This window comes from Pelmatolapia mariae, linkage group LG14, assembly GCF_036321145.2.
Source record: "Pelmatolapia mariae isolate MD_Pm_ZW linkage group LG14, Pm_UMD_F_2, whole genome shotgun sequence".
Lineage (NCBI taxonomy): Eukaryota > Metazoa > Chordata > Actinopteri > Cichliformes > Cichlidae > Pelmatolapia > Pelmatolapia mariae.
The window spans coordinates 23,158,759-23,173,882 of NC_086239.1; positions in this window are offsets into that span (position 1 = coordinate 23,158,759).

Consider the following 15,124-nt stretch of genomic DNA (forward strand, 5'->3'; position numbering starts at 1 on the left):
CGCGAAAAGTGAGCGCGAGAGCCCTCGGTGCGCCTGCTCGCTGCTGAAGTCAAAGTAAACTTTATTGTCATCTCCGCTACATACAGTCCAGTATATAGAGAGACGGCTCGCTCGGAGAGACGAGACGAGGCTCCAGTTACAGCAGTGCAAGTAAACAAACAATAAATATAAGAAGAGTAAGAAAATAAATATACACTTTAGGACCAGGGGTAAAGGGATCAATAATAATTTAATATGTATAATTTACAGTTTGATGATTTAAAGTCTCACACACAACCCGTCGAAAAGGGAGGGGGGGGGGGCTGCTTCCAAATAGAGCACATTTCATTCATAATGATGTAAATCCAAGCCCATTATGTATTCATGATTTGAATCCTGTGTGCGAAATCCCAGAAATTCACCCTAGACAAAGCGAGTCTGTGAACTAAGGTGTAGGTCTATTAGGTTATGTTGTGGCGATCCTCGAGTTGGGGGATTTGTGTTCATACTGGAGTGCAAAATTAAAACTAATGGAAGATGGACAAGAAAAGTTCAAAGCCATCAGGTGCTCAGTTTAGAAAAAAGAGAAAAGAAGAGGAGGAGAAACGAGCAAAAGATACAGGTAAGCAGATGTGTCATTGGATAATGGCAGGTCATCCTGAAACAATCAGAATCAGAATCAGAATACTTTATTAATCCCTAAGGAAATAATGTGGATTACAGTTGCTCCAAAAAGAAATGGTAAAAATAGTAACAGTAACAGACTAAACTCCAAACAATACATTATGTTACAGATTTTAACATCAATTAGTCAATGTCAGTTGTTGATTTGTCCTGTTCTCATTGTATGACGAATTATGATGGCTGTTTAGTAGCCGTTTGCATACAATGCATACTCTCTCTCTCTCTCTTCGTGTGTGTGTGTGTGTGTGTGTGTGTGTGGGGGGGGGGGGGGGGGGGGGGCGCCAGAGGGAGTGTTCGCCCAGGGCGCCAAACAGGCTAGGACCGCCACTGTTCATAACTATAATATAAATTCATTAAAAGGCCCATACACACGAATATACACAAATCAGAGGACTCACAAGGGCCAAGAGTGTAATTAAAGATTTTTTTAAAGCTCTTTTTACAGCTTTGATGACTGTCCAAACCACTGACCAAAATGTGCTGGCTTGCTGCGATGAGGAGGCCTACAATCCAGTCAATGAAATATGCTGTGACTCGGCCATCAGAGTGAAACCTGCTGTTAAGAGCAAGTGTTGTGGTAAAGGTGGGTGAGCTGGACATTTTTTGCAGCAATAAGTTCAGAGCCAGGAACAATTATGATAACAAAACGTTTTGACATAACACAGAATAAACCATGATTCTGCTGTTTAATATTTTAGAGGTACATTAGGTTTAAGACTTAATAATATGCTTAATTTTTGTAATAATATGTTTGTTTCTTACTCAACTCTCAGTTTGCAGCAGTTTTTGAGGTTACCTGCCAAACTTTTGGGGGTTTTTTTTTTTTAGATTCTTTCAAAGTGGTCCAAACTCTGCACTTCTCAGGAAAACTGCCTGACGTGTGCACAAGCAGCTTTGATAATTGTTTGAAAACTCTTGTTGCTGCCACATGTAATTACATGCTTCTTTCTTGCTCTTGGTATAAACTACATTAGATTTGAATACATTAAGGCTTCTCCTTTTCATGAACAGTGGATAACATAGTCTATTTAATCCTGATCAGGCTCAATGAATTGCTTTCTTAGAAATTAATCTGCCCGTCCTCCACATCAAGAACACATCAGAAAATTGGGCTCCAATGTCTTTAATGTAAGATAGAGTTGATAGTGTCCCTATAATTTTTCCACAGAGGCCATCAATGAGGATAAGCAGTTGTGCTGTCAAACCAACAACACGATAACAAGGACTTCAAATCTATACCAGTGCTGTGGAAGTGAAGAGTATAACACCGAGACTCACTGTTGTGATAGCGAATTACAAATCAAACCATTAGGTATGTCGTGTTTCAAAAGTCATTTCCTTCTCTTTTTTCTTTCTCTTTTCTTTATTTAGAAGGGACAGCATACATTAATGAACATCAGTATTCCAAAAATAAAATGTAAACATGACAGATTATAGCAGAACTGATCATTTAGATCTGTGGTCCCAGGACACGTCATAAAACTTTATAGTAGACAAACACATGCAGAAATGCAGCACAGATAGACAAAAACAAACATATGACCCATCAGACAGGAGGACAGAATAACTTTGTAGTTTCATTAATAGTTGAATATTATTGTAGGATCTTTATCTTATAATATAAAGCACTTTTGTTGTGATTTGGCTAAATAAAATTGAATTGAATTGAATTTAAGTACTGAAAGGTTTAGGATGTTCCTTCGTTTGCAAATACGCTGAAGTCCACATGTTGTTATGCATTCTTTTTTGTTTCTATATTAATAGTTTCCAGCTAAGTGTCTTAAATTGCCACACTAAGGTAAAATTCAATTAAAGAAAGTGGTTTTTGTTGTAACTAAAAGTGGAATTTTCAAAATCCATAAAAAATATTCAGAAATATGAGGGATTAAAAAAATATATGGTAAATTTTAAAATGATTTTAAGTTACATGACTGACTGCTGGGTGAGGCTTTGAATGTTTCTATAAATTATTATTTTATTTATTTAATTTAGTGTCATTCTAAAAAGAAAAAACCCCAAAATGCAGCATACACATGTCAGAGCATATTATATATTATTTACGAGTTCAGTGGTCCAGCATATTACTTACAGACTCGTCTGTTATTCTAGTGTCCAAGTTAGGTTTCATAGAGCTTGTTTATTCTGATAACCTCTAAACAATTTCCTGCTCTACACCAACTGCTCTAAATTTTATTTATCATACCACCCAGGTAATAGTTCCATTACCTCAAGAAGACTGACTGATGACTGTGAACCAGAAAGCAAAATCTGGACTGATCAGGTAATGAACAGCTGAAACACAGTGATACGCTCAAAACATGAAATATTAAAATGATAACACTAAGGGGGTGATACGAGCCATTTCATAAAACAAATGAAAGGGAAAATTCCTGCTGTCCGTGTTCTGTGATTCTTTTTTAAATATAGCAGCCTAAATATAAAGACAGAAACTTATTATTTTGATAGAAAAAGGTTGCTCGTAAGACTCACGCAACTAGTACACATATGCAATACAAAGTAGTTTTTTAATGTACCAATTTGTCCCCATTTTTGCATTAGAATATGAACTATAATGTTGAAAGACCAAAAGACAGAAAACAGTAAGTGTAATGTTCAGAGATGAGTAAGTGATGTTCAAAAACACTCAAAGTGACTAAATTGTTCTTCATTGCATGGTTGAACTGGGCAGCACTACTGTGGGCCTAAAGTTTTCAGACCTGAGAAAGAGATCTGCTGCAGTGGACACAGGTAATTTTGTGTACATGTTAGAAATCATGAAAGCACTGATTTCTTACTTTGATCATTTCGGACTCTTGTCATGCATGAATTCTGTCTGCTATTTGAAAACTAGGTACTTAGAATCTAGATTTTATCTTTTATTAACAGCAGTAGTATCACCAATTGTAATAATGATTATTTATCTTATTTAAAATAAGACTTAACTTTCTCTGCTCAGATATAACAAAGCAGGAAATGATCACTGCTGTGGGGTGAAAGCCTACAACATTACAGACCCAAACATGAAGTGCTGTGCAGGAACACTGCACCGTCTCACAGCTGCAACTGCAAATGGCGAGTGCTGTGGATCCATTCTGTACACAGAGGTATTTGTTTTTAAATTATTAGCAGTACTTCTAATTGATTAGGTTACTGCTTCTAAAAAGCAGTAACCTAATCAACCCATCTAAAGCGCAGAATGGACAAACTTCGGACAAACTACCCTGAATGCGTTGACAGAGATATTTCAGGGATTTTGATTCATTCAGCGCTCTAGATTGATGAATTGCGTTACAAATTTTAACGTTGATAGCCCTAGTTTGTTCGTTTGTTTTTTATTTATTTATTTTTATTTTGCGAGCTGGTTATTGGTGCCGCTCGAGCTAGCCAGAGAATCCCCCGCCGTCCCGCCCCTCTCTTCCCTGTGCAGCAAGCAGCAGGTGCATCTTATAAATTGAGGCCGCCCTTACTCCTCACAAATGGGCTATAGAAAGCAATTCGGTGCCTATGAAGTCCCCAAAATGCGCTGGCATGATGTCGGGGCAGCATGGGTGCGAGCAACTTTTTCTTTTTTTTTTTGCCGATGCCCTGATGCCGCCCTGGGCAACTGCCCACGTCGCCCATATCAAAAACCGCTGCTGATCCTCACTCACATTGCGGTCTGAGCAGACGCATTCTCCTGTGTAGTTACCAAAATCCAGTAAGATTACTGGACTTTTATTCTCCAGCTGACTGAACATGACTGACATGCTGGATGCAGAGATTATTCATGCTGCTTATAAAAATATGTAAATCTCTATCCAGGGTGTTTGCTGCCTGAGTGAGGATAAAGAGGTGTTCTACTCTGCGAAGACAGATTTCAGATGTTGTGGACATCTCTACTACAACACCTCTCTGTGGTCATGCTGTGCAGGGAAACTGAGACCTCGGAAATCAGGGGTGTTCCACAGTAAGTACATTTTTCTTTTCAATTTTTAAATTACTTTTCTTGTATGATGGCATCAGGATGTGTGTGAAAATTTTCTTTTTCAGACTCCACAATTTTGTCCTTGAACAAACTGAATCTAACAGAACTTTGCAGCCCAAGTAAGACATCATTTGAATAATTCCATAGACACTTCATTAAGAAAAATGTTTATTATTAAATGGGAGTTTGGTTACTCAGTGTATTTGTTTATCCATCTATTTAGTAAAGATCGGGACTGTGGAAAGTGTATCTCAGCACAGCATCGTGTTCAGCAGTTTGCTGGAAATCAATGGGCAAAATGCTTCTTTGAAACCTCTGGACTGGCATTATTCCTGGAACAAACCTTATTTACCTGAACTAACTCCTGGGAAGACGTATTTCTTCAATGATGATAATGTCTTCATTGATTTCAATCATGACTCTCTTCTTCAGTCGATCCGTTTCATTATTTCCAAATGTTAGTCCTGTCCTGGTTAATCTGCTCCAGTGTACTACACATTTTCCCAAATATCCCTGTGCAATATGAAATTAGTTCTCAGAGAGTGATAAAAGCAGTAGTAAAATATGTACTTTGTGCAGTCAAAGTCATGCAATAAGCTGGTGCACTAAATGTTGTGTTCTCTGCGTTCTCATAGTGTGTTCTCATAAAAGCGCTTTACAGTTTTGTTCTCCAGTTTTTTTCTTTTCAAATTTGTATTATGTAACAAAAAACATAAAAACTGCAGTTGTTTGGGCGGATGCGATTTTTCGCTAATTTGCTCTACTATCAGCAATAAAAGCTAAATTTGCAGGTGCTCTGTGATGTCGCATATTTATCTTTAACTGTGTTTATATCATTTACTTCTCAATTTTTAGCTAATTTTTCCCTAATGTCTTTGACCTGTTCTGTGTTACTATATATTCACATTTATACAAAAATCAGTAATCATCATCATCATAAATGTATTCATATTTTATCCAATGAATAAATTTTAAAAGAATATATCAGTGGCCATGTTTTTTTTATGATGCAGTTTTTTATTTATGGTACAACTGGTTTTGTTGGAAATCATTGTTATGTCCTCACGAAGAGGTCTAGGGGTGTGAGTGTGGGGACCAGTAACAAATGGGTCCGGAAATAGAATGAAAAGGAAAACAGACAGAGTTGCGCTATAATAATATAGTTTTATTACAAATAATATAGTTTTATTACAAATAATCTTAACTTAAAGAGCTGGCAACACCGTTTTTACCTATAATGCCAAAGAAACAAAGGAAGCAGTCGCAGCCACAAAAGAAAAAAAACTTCCAAACAAATAAGGGAGGCACTTCCCACTTAACTAATCTTTTTTTTTTTTTTTTTTTTTTGTCTGTCCCATTTGGTTCTTTAGCCGTCAGAATTGTTGTCTGAAGACCAACAAGGATACCAAATGGATTTATTTTGCCAAATGGATCATCATGGCATTGCCGTATTGGTCCATTTGATCAACTTTTGTTGTTATTATTTATTTCATTTTCAGTAGTTACAGATGAGACAGACATGATTGGGGGATAGGAAAGGGAGAAAGAAAGAGAGGAAGGAAAAGAAAAACAGAAGGGAAGAGGGACAGTGAGAAAGGGCACTTACAAAGACAAAGAGAAAAAAAAAAATCTCCTGGATCACCTGTTGAGAGAAAAAGAATAGAAAACAAGCAAAAAAAAAAAAAACAAAGCAACATACTAAACACAACACCATCATGTTAATCTAGCTAAGTGTAAACAGCAATAAATACTAAATATTGAATGTTGTTGTGCAGCACAGACAGCGCACAATGTGCTTTGAAGTAGCAGCTAAGAAAGGTGTAGTTTATGTCTACGAACAGTGAACACCCATGTGCACACCCGTGTGCATCAGCGCGCTTGTATACAGAAGGTTTCCCCATGTAACGGTCTGCTAGAGGGTGTGGAGGGCCATAGCCCCGTCCCCCAGGGCATGAAGCAGGCATGGAGGAGATCCAGGCTCCAGACATCCAGGGACCCCAGAGTGCGAGAGCCCAAGGAGTACCACCGGAGGGGCATCCGTGCCACCCTCCTGGGAAGGGCTGAGGAGATCCCCAGACGAGGGGTCACCCAGTAGCCACGGAGCAGAAGCCAGAGGGGGCTGCACTGGCGCGCCCGCCGGCTCTGCCGGCAGCCAGCTGTGCCAGAGTGAACCGAGCTGCAGGCCCCGAGGCCGGAGGTTCGAGGGCCCCCTTTGCCCCGGAAGAGGCCTGACCGAGCGACAGGCACCAGGCCCCGCCAAGTAGCCACCGGGAGTGAGCTGGTGTATACCTGAGCGCCCAGCCCCGGACACCAAGAACCACCAATGCACCGACCCCTGAGTGCATCAGTTACCGGCAGGGAGTGTGGTGAGGGGAGATAGGCCTCCACACTTTGGAGGGCCTGGGTGTTCCCAGGGAGGTGGAGTCTTAGACCCGACCTGACATATAAACACAGACAAACAGGCACACACAGACACAAACATGCATTCCCACCCTCATGCACACATATACAAACACTCAGCACTCATCCAACGTAGGAATAGACATATATGCACATGTACACACAATCGCACTCCCCAAACATTCTCTATACCCCGGGTCCAGGTACCCTCGCCCCCAGAGGGGGAAACGGCACCCAGACCCAAGAGATGTGACCCTTTCCCCCCGGGGTGGAGGCAAGCAGACCGCCCCAGGCCTCGCAGAAGCAGGGAGGCCAATCTGTCAGCCAACACCTCCTCCCAGCCCCCCGCCCCGATGGCTGGCAGAGAACGGGGGTGTGTGAAGACCCCATACCTCCCTCCTCCCGCTCATGTGTAGTGTTGCTGCGTGTTGTTCTAAAGTGCATTTAAAACAGGGGAGGGCATGGTGCTGCTGCCAGAGAGCAGCAGGTGTTAGCACGGCCCCTCCCGAGAACCCTCAATGTCTACATGGATTTAAAATTGAGAGGTGGGCACCGGCGCCAGAGGTAGGGTTGAATACTCAGACCATTCACTGGACGCCGCTGGCGTGGTCACCCTCAAGGCCCTATATATATATATATATATATATATGTGTGTGTTATGACAGTGTGAATAATGTGGATGTCTAAGTTGTGGAATAAAATTGAGGCACAGGTGGCCAGAAGGGGACAGAGGGGGGGGATGTCTCCCCTGCACCCTGGTGACACACCCACACCCCAAGGCCCTACCTGTGTGGGTGGGTGTGGTGGAGCGGGAAGAGGGAGGCAGCCGGGGATGGGGAGGAAAAGAAAGGAGGGGCAAGATGCTCCTCCCTAGGGCCAGCTCCCCCGCTGACCCCAGTAGGCACCCCCGTCCTCTGGCACCCACCAAGGCAAGGGAGTCCAGGCCCATCCAGACCGGGGCCTACGGCAGCAGCACCGCCAAGCCCCACAGGACCCAGGGAAGCCCACCCTACCCCACCGCAGAGGAAACTGTACCCACCCTAACATTCAATCATCTCCCAGACTACACAAGACAACAGACACCCAGGTTAGGTTTGTTCTCCACCTCTCCTATGTCTCTCCCCCACCTGCAGAGTGGACTTCTGCAAGGATGGAACAACCTCCCCGCCAGTTGCGCTATAATAATATAGTTTTATTATAAATAATATAGTTTTATTACAAATAATCTTAACTTAAAGAGCTGGCAACACCGTTTTTACCTATAATGCCAAAGAAACAAAGGAAGCAGTCGCAGCCACAAAAGAAAAAAACTTCCAAACAAATAAGGGAGGCACTTCCCACTTAACTTCTCACCACGGGGAGACACTTCCGGGGCCCACAAGCCCATCTACTCGCTGCTCGAAGGAGCCTGTCCAAAACCTAGGGGAAACCGTGTACAGCCACAGGGCAAAAACCAATTCACTCACCGTTTATCCCCAGCTTATATAGCCTCAGAGGTGATTGCTGACTGGGCCCAGGTGGCAAACGAGGCTAATCAAAAGCAGCTGTGTCCTGGGGAGAGAGGAGAGTGAGAGAGACAGAGGGGGTAGGAGTGGCAAGAGAGGAGGAGGCGGAGAGAGCGGGCAAACACCCCACCCACACACACCCACAGCCTCACAGGATGTAACAATCATGTTTAGTGAGTATTCAATAACCATTGCTGTCAGATGTGAATGAATTTAATTTAAGCAGAAGTTACGCTTTCATTTTACCTGTTTATATTTTACCGCCTGCATCCAGAGACAATAACCAGATCATTGTTTATTAAACAGTATTAAACATAATATTAAACAATTAGTGATATAGCTTCCCCATTTTTTAAAAAAAAAAACAACCATGAACGGCTATTAACTTTCAGCTGTCATAAAGGAAACAAATACAACTCGAAATACTTACGGTACAGGGTCCTTTCACACTGGTGAGTGGCTTTGGAAGCAGTATGCTTCGGGGAGGGGATTCCATCTCATGTGCCTAGCCCTTCAACAAGCGACCGCACCACCACTAAAACAACAACACAACAAAGCATAAAACGTTAAACAAATTAATAAAAAAAGATAAATAAAACAAATACACCCTAAGTTACAGTTCTTTATAAAAGCATGATTAAAATGTATAAAACAATTCCGAGTGTAACAAGTGTCACCTGGCAGTTTGTTGCTCTCTGCCAGGTGATTGGCTGAAGAGCTGTGAAAAGGTAGTGGGGGAGAAGTCAGCGCTCTTCTGTGGAAAAAACCAGAGGCAATTAATTCACTCGGGTGCGAGTGGGTATACTGTCGGTAAGAGACTTTTGCCATTTTTGTTTGGATCATTTGCTATTGTATGTGCCTATTTTTAATGTGTCGTTGGACTTTTTTAGTGTGACCACGAATTTTAATAGAAGAATTGATCAAGCCCTAGATCGACTGCGCGCAGGGAAACTGATCAATATTGTGGGCATATTGAGTGTTTGTTTTAGCTTCATGATTTTGAATGGTTTCATAAAATTGATATTTTATTGGGTAATGTTTTAATCGATATTGTTGTTTGTTTTTCAGCTGTGCTGTTTCTGCTGTCCTTTTTTTCGTTCTTTTGATTGATTTGTAATTTTGTTTTGGTTAGTCCGTCCAGCCGTAAAGGCGGTTATTGACTGAGAGTGAGTTGTGTAAGGGCGGACTAACCTCCCTTTTTGTTTTTTGTTTAATTGTTTGTGCCACTTCCCTTTATCTCCCAGATCGCAGGTCATGCATAGCGCTGATTCCCAGCTGCGCTGAGACCCGAATTGTTTGCAGTACGTGCTAGTGATGCGCGAATCATGAACGAATCGTTCAATACTCGAGAATCACTTTACTGACTCATGAATCATGATTCACAAGCCCAACTGACTCACTGACTCATCCCTGTTGCTGTTAGCAGCAATATATCTAGCTTATAATTAAAATTGTGGAGAAAAACACAACATCCAGTATCTTAACAAAAACATTTCTGCTCTGAACTGGAAGAAAAAACCCTGAGTAGAAGCTCACATCAAGACAATAGCTCCTCGGTTCACAGTAGCATCGCTCTGCTAACATGCTAACAGCACATTTGAGCTACTCACCCCCTCCTTTCCTGTGCTGAATCGTAGAGCCAGCGAGTCACTCAGGACTCGCTAACCCCTCCCTCCTGTGCTGAATCATAGAGCCAGCGAGTCACTCAGGACTCGCTAACCCCCTCCCTCCTGTGCTGAATCGTAGAGCCAGCAAGTCACTCAGGACTCGCTAACCCCCTCCCTCCTGTGCTGAATCGTAGAGCCAGCGAGTCACTCAGGACTCGCTAACCCCCTCCCTCCTGTGCTGAATCGTAGAGCCAGCGAGTCACTCAGGACTCGCTAACCCCCTCGCTCCTGTGCTGAATCGTAGAGCCAGCGAGTCACTCAGGACTCGCTCACCCCCTCCCTCCTGTGCTGAATCGTAGATCCAGCGAGTCACTCAGGACTCGCTAACCCCCTCCCTCCTGTGCTGAATCATAGAGCGAACGAATCACTCACTCGCTCACCCCCTCCCTCCGGGCTCACAGCTTCTTCTTCTTGGTTGGCAACCAATGTTAAGGCGCATTACCGCCCCCTGGCTCACGGCTCAGTGGACATTTAGATGAGAAAATATATACTTGACACATTTAAGGAAAATACTAATAAAATAAAAATAAACAAGATAAATGTTCCCTTTAGACATTTTTTTGCTCTTTTTTGCTTTATAAAATTGTTGTTTTCTTTTAGAATCACTCATCTTAGCAGTAGGATTTACATGAAAAGAGAAAAGAAATTAAGTTTGAGTGAAAATGTACATTTTTTGCACTCTCTGGTCAACTGACTCAGTGAATCAAATGACTCAAAAAACCCGATTCACTTTGGTGAGTGACTCATTAAAACTCGATTCAGTAAAAAGAATCAAATTTACCATCACTAGTACGTGCCACGATTGCAGTGTCGCTAAGCTGGGTGTGACGGGTTGCAGTGTTGTGTTATTTTCGCACCGTTTGTGTGGTAAGTCTCCTGTGCAGCTGGGATATCAGCAGGATGTGTTGTAAGTCCTGTCTGGAAATAACTGGGATTTTGTATGTCTAATTGATGTAATAAATAAATGATCAATTTATTTCTTTGCCCCGTTTACTCATACCTTGTCCTCGGTTACACGAGTAAAAGACCATAAAACCAGGAGTCAGTCGAGGCCAGTCCATAAACGTTTTTAAGATGACAACAGGCCACAACAAGAACACGCAAGCTGGACCCAGAAGCAAAAACAATACGCAGAAAATGCACGCAGAATAAACTTTATATCTCAACTAAAGATGACCCGGAATAACCACAGGGAACACGCTGTTTTAATGTTAGAACAGAAGAGACCGGGAGATAAACGATTCGGGAACGCAGTGATCAGGACCGTGGGAGGCTGCAACAGAAAAGAGAGAGAGTTACTGGGGAGCAGGGAGATAACAGCATACAACGGGGTAGAGCTATTTATCTTACGTTTGGGGCCGGACCATGGGAACCGGAGGGAAGGGTGAGTATCCGCGGGAGAGGATTCCAGGGAGACGGAGAGGATGATGACAGGTGGTTTATCTGAACTCCGGGCGGGCAGGAGGACAGGCAGGTGAAAGCTCGAACACGCCGGGAAAAGACTGCCAAATGGGCATTCGTGGACATCACGTAAAATCCTACCCCAAAATCTACTTCTCTACGATGAGATAAGATAAGATAAACCTTTATTAGTCCCACAAGAGGGATAATTTTGGTTAGAGTACAAGAGCAGAAAAAATTACATTAAGAAAATGTGAAAATGATGGACCCGACAACAGCGTTTGCAGTTGCACACAGTTTTTATTGGCTCTGGTTTTTCACTGGGCAACTTTCCAGCTGCCCTGCTTGTAGCACACACAACCACATACCTCAGGTCCCGGAAAACACTAAGGGCATCTTGAACATAGGCTTCCCTGACACCGCACCCTGAACCCACTACTCCACCCCTCCCCTGCAGCTGTGTGTGACAATATTTTAAAGGCCTATGCTTTAAGTTCTTGCAAGTGAACATGTCACACTTCCAGTTTTGATCCTTCGATTGTCAGTCTGGTTTTGCTGGGACTTGCAATCAGACTTGCGGTGATGTATTGCATCCGGACTGATGGAATACATCAGTGTCCCCTAAACAAAGGTGTGCGTACAAAAACGCACGGTGCCACGGTTTTGGTTTTTGTTGTTTTGGGGTTTTGTTTTTGGGGGGTTTTTTTGTTTTTGTTTTTGTTTTTTAGAAGAAAAGCAAATTCCTCAAGATGGAGCTAAATGCTGCAAAATGGCTCACACGATGAAGAGTCGCAGGTCAAATTTGATAAATTTGATAACTTCGCTCCCAGATGAGCACAGGTGGCTAATTAACAACTTATACAGAGTGTGCGTTGTAAATCATATCGGCAGAGGTTTGCGGCCTGGGATAGAGTAAAACTATCGCCCTGAAGGATTGTTGGCGATGATGCTATTGAAACTGGATTGCAAAGAATGAAGTAACGAGAAGGCAGGAAAGCTTGCGCTTAAAAATCTTCATGCTGTAGGCTCACATTGTGACAGGTGAAGGAGCAGGAATCAGTTTTGACATTTGCTGGTTTGAAATTCTCTTGCAATTCTGAGTGGAGTACAAACCTTTCGAGATTCACTGCTACATTCAACATTTTAGCTAGATAATGTGCAGTTACTGCATTCTCAAAAATGTATATTTTACGCAATCATGTAGCACTTCCAGAAGTTTTAAAACTTTTAAGAACTTTTCTGATTTTACAGTTTTATGCTTTTAGTAGTTTGTACTTAATAAAGTGTGATTTGTAAAATTGATCTGCCTCACCTATGCTGTTAATAAAGGTTCTTTTTTTTTTTTTTTTTTTTTAAACACAAGCTCACTGATCCTGCCTCCTTGACTCTTTATTATCAATGGGTTATTTTTAGAAGCTGTCACGAGGGAGGCGTGGTCATAAAAGTATTTAAGCAACTATGTTTGCCGCTTCTTCTGCATCTCATTGTCAGATAATCAAAAGGCTCCCAGATGATTCCGTTTTGGGCTCTCGGATTTGGTAGGCGAATTTCCCACCTTTACTGAAATAGATTTTGAATAATTTTAACAATTTATTTTTCTTAACTTTATAATAATCCTTCTTTCAGTTTCTTTAATTATTGGCTTCAGCGCTGCATATGGTAAGTAGATTTTATTTTCTTTTATTTATTTAATGAGCTCAGAGTAAATTTTTAATATGCTCACTTGTTCTAAACAAGTGATGTTTTGTTGTGAGTTTGTGTGTAAAAGTGGAAATAAGGAGAAAGTGGAGGAAAAACAAATATATACAGTACCATGTCAAATGTAAATCATATCCTATTTATTAAATTAAAACATTATTTTAAAAATAAACGCTCTTTGTTTATGTGTAAAGCCTTTTTAATCTATTTGAAATATTAATTTAACTAAATTCGATTAAGTGGTGAGTGGATGCTTAGAGGTGGGGTCTTTTTGTTTCCATGAAAGAATTTCCTGAAAGTACACAGAAAATTATTTTTACTGTTTTGTTGTTTGTTTTTCGCTTTCAGCTGTGTTTGCAAACCTTTGTCGGGAATGTGCACTGCGTGTGTTTCGTCATAAGATAATAATTTACAGGGGCGTTATAGAAAAGTGAGAGGTAATTGATTTGGCAGCGAGACTTATGCGTGTACACTGATACTGTACTCCTCTCTAAAGAAGAGCTGGAGGGCGTTTTTGTTTTTCACCTTTTAAAGTGTGAACAATGAAATATTGCCAGAAAACGCTGTCGTGCTATGTCAGCTATACAAGTTCAGTATATTCGTTTAGAACATCTGCCGATATATTAACACGTTTTAGCTTGTTAATGCCATGACTCACAGCTTTGACTTTGCGCTTACTGGCAGAGCCTGCAGTTGGAGCAAATGCAGCATCCAAATACCACTGTTCCCGGTAAGTCTCACTAATTGTGTGTAACTAAGTAGAGACTTGACGAAGAATCTAATTCTCAATATGCATCATCCACATATGATAATGGGTAAGAGAAAGAGGACCCAACCATCCAGGGTGTAGATACATGCATCTATATCTAATACTTTGCATTAAGAATATAAGGGGGGAAGTGGGAAAAGTCTTATAGTCATTCTCCTCCCTCATTATAGAGATTGACAGACCACGTGACTTTCGCGCATTGCATGCCGGAAACCCGTGGCAAAACAATCAAAGTACCGCATCAAATGCAAGCATTTGCAGCACCACAAAACGTTCATTCGCCGGTTTCAATACCTTCTTGCTTTTTCTTTGCCCCCCAAAAGAGGAATGTACAAAACGAAGGAGAACAATGCCGGTCCGTACAAAGACAGACTCGACGAAAAGGCAAAGAAAAGGTACGAGGAAAAAATCAAAGGAGTGAAAGGGTCAGACCCTTACGAGCACACAGAGTGGACAAAAGACGTTAGCGTGCTGCCCAACTTTCACCACGCTCAGATTTATAATTATACGGTTCTTGGAGTGAGTGCATACACTCATGAAGTTTTTAGTAACTTCAGGTCACTGCAACAAGCCCAGGTACAGTTTACCGACGGATGGGTACAGGACCTTGAAATGCACCGTGTCGAACACAAGACCATCGTACGTATCATAAGTTTACCAGTCTCACAAATCGTCTTCATAAATACACATTCGTTACCGTTTATTAATATAACCTTTGAGCTCAACGGTAATTAATTAGTAGTGGAAATAATTTCTGGTACGCATTACAGAAATGTAGCAGTGACAATAATATTGTATGCTGTAATCGTACTGGGCAATTAGTGATACAAAAAACTGTTTTATCCTGTGAATAAAAGTATATGTTTTTGTCAGTGTACCGTGGTAATAACAGAAGCGAAACGCAATATTCTGTCAGGACAATTCACTATTTATGCACAATAAACAAAGGAGCATAGCGCGACAATTTCTGTTCAGCGCCAGACTTGCTTGTAACCTATATCACCAATTATGTTATGAAAAATGACGTATTAACTACTACAAAACACTGACCTTTGTG